A 2,998-nucleotide genomic window follows, 5' to 3' on the forward strand; every position below is an offset into this window, starting at 1 on the left:
AAGCAACAGGTTGTCATAACATTTTAGATCTCAAGTCAGGAGAGAATTCAGTTCTTACTTAGCAGCTTTCTTGGCTGGTACTGTGGGAAGGTTACAGATTCTCTCTGTAAACCAGGCAGGCTTGGAGCAGTAATTAGTAGAAAAGACAAGCTTTATACATATCAGTAAGTTATTTGCAAACTAACTCGGGGAGTAAGAGAGAAAGCTTTACACAGCATATAGTCATGCATAATAAAAGCCCTAAAGTAAACAACCATTAAGTGTTGCTGCCCAGACCTTTCCGAGTTCTACTTTTCCTGAAAGAAGTACAAAGAAGCCCCTGAAGCGTTATGATCCACCTCTCAAAGGAGTTGCCAAGATGTATCACCTTGCCCTAATTGGCAGCTCTGAACTTACCTGTTTGTATTTGAAGGACTCGCCCATGTTTTCATCCAGGCTGAAGGTTTTATAAAGCACAGCATTGTTTAAGTTGAAAATTTATGAAGTCTAATGAATGTAGGTTGTCACGATTTTGTTGCATGTAAATAATGTGTGTACATTTAATTTTGTACCGGGTGTGCATGGAGGCCACCTGCAGTACCCCATCCCTGTCCCACAGACAGCTCTCACTGGGGACAATTCAGCCACAAGACTAAAAGGCAACATTGTGCCCACAAGAATTTTTGATTTAAAAGAGAAAATTGGGATGAACACTGCAGGGAAATGCTGGACAGCACCTGAAAGCTTTGTACTGGAACAATTTTAAAGAACAAGTTCATTGGTTGCAAAACTTCTACCTAGGAAGCTGTGAAAGTGAAACATTCTCATTGTGTGTGTGCAAACCAGGTGGTTTGCATTTAGTTCTCAGATTCCCTATGCAAACACATGCAAATGGTTTTTTCTCTCTTCCAGCATATTCCTTGTGTCTACATTTCTTATGCTCTCCCTGATGCACATTCATGCCATCTTAGACAAACCCATCTGACACTACTCAAAAGCAGTTCTTTCACATCTAAGAGCATAACTGCAAAATTGCAGGTAAAAACAAATTTAAATCATTCCAGGTGTCTGTTAAACAAAAGATGACATGGTATGTGTTTCCTGCATAGGAACTGCAGCCACTTGCTTAATAAAAACTTGTACCCAACCTTTTCATGTGAAAGAGCAGTTCAGAAACAGGACTTTGTTTATTTAGCTTTTGAAGGCTGCCTTTAAGTCAACAGGTTAGATATGCATCCCAGATTAAAGCAACCAAACCACATCTTTTAAGCATCATGTAAGACAAGTGAGTTAACTGCAGCCAAATCCATATTTTTGAGAACTACATAAGCACCAGAGTAGTGGTTTATAAAAAGCAAGCTACCAACCAGCTGGCTGTATTAACAAACAGGAGAAATCCCTTCCCAGCACAACAGGCCCACAACACTCTGCAGATATTAAAAGCACTTTACAGTTTTGATTGACAGAAACCTGGCCTAAGCAGTTGAGAACTGTGCATTTCATGCAGTCCAAGGTAAAAACAATGTATTAAATAACTTGGCCTTGATAGAATTTGTCAGGCCTTGCCCTGCTAGAGAAGCCTGTGTGTGGCCTGCAGTTTCTCAGGCATGGTGCTGCAAAGAAAGGAAGAGTTACACAAAAGCTGCATTCTCTCTGCTGTTTGCCCACATCCCTTCTTTGCACAGGATCTTCTGCCTTTGTCTGTGTGTACACAGACCAGGGAAAAGCTCCAGTTTCTGCACACCAGTAGTCAGGACTTCTGGAAAACAGCTATTCCAGTCATTTGTACATGTAAGCTATTGCTTACATTCCTCTTCTGTAATTATATTGCTATAGAGACTGTTTTCTAAGATATGGAGAATTTTGGAAGCATTTATAAACAAGCCAGCATATTTATAAACAAAGCATTTTATTAATAAAATGTTTACACCTTTTTTTTTTTTTGCACAATATATCAGACTGGTAGTGATTTAGCATGTTATTACACTATAAAAGTTTATTATGAATGCTTAGGCTGAAAAGGCTGTTTACATTATGTCAAATCAACATTTCTTTATTTGCATTCTATGCACTATATGGGAGTGTAAGGACTCAAACAAAAAGGAGAGAACAAAAGCCTGGTTTTCCTCATTAGCATCTACAAACCAACAATACAGACAAACCTATACACGCTCTCAGGACCAGCCCAAGAGAAGACTAAAAAAAGTCTTAAAACATTCATAAGCTTGGGAATTCATCACTACAATATTTCATCACTAGTAATCTGACTACACTTCATGCAGTGAAGCAATGGGTGGGAATTTGTGCAGTTTACAGTGCTGCAAATGCTCTGTAACTTGGAGCGGCTTAAGTTTGTTTTAGTAAGAGATAACAGAGTAAGAAGGCACAGACCTTTCAACCCTTGGAACAGGTTAGCCCATCCTAGAATGAAAAGGCAGAATGTTGTTACGAGTGACAAGAATTGCTGACACAAAGGTTAACCTTTACACATTTTACAGGCAAACATCTACTACACTGCAAGAGCTCTATGCATATCAGGTTATTTTTATGTCCTGAACACACAAATGAAGTTTCTCTTTCAGAAAAAAAACCTTTTTTTCTTCATTGTCCTCAGTGTGGAGGGTACAAGTGGGAAGATTGCCAGGAGGTCTTAAGCATCTTAGCTACAGAAATGCAATCCATTCCTGTGCTTCAAATCAATTAACTCACCCTCACAGTGTCAGTGTTGGATACACAATTTCAGAAAGAGGAAGTACAAGAAAGGAAGTTAAAATACAGAAGAGTGGACTAGAGGCTTACAATAACTTGTTCCTCCAGGTGAATTTAGCCTTCACTATGTGGTAAAATACAGTCATGGCACAGGTCTCAGCTGCTGGGACAGTTTCATAAGGCTGTGCTAATGAATTACCCTTTTGCTTACAAATATTTGCTGCTGTGACAAATACTTCTAGAACTTTGTGGCAAAAGAGACACTCACCACCTATCCTTGTCTAAATCCCATAAGGAAACAAAGAACAAA

This window comes from Ammospiza caudacuta, chromosome 15, assembly GCF_027887145.1.
Source record: "Ammospiza caudacuta isolate bAmmCau1 chromosome 15, bAmmCau1.pri, whole genome shotgun sequence".
NCBI classification, from domain to species: domain Eukaryota; kingdom Metazoa; phylum Chordata; class Aves; order Passeriformes; family Passerellidae; genus Ammospiza; species Ammospiza caudacuta.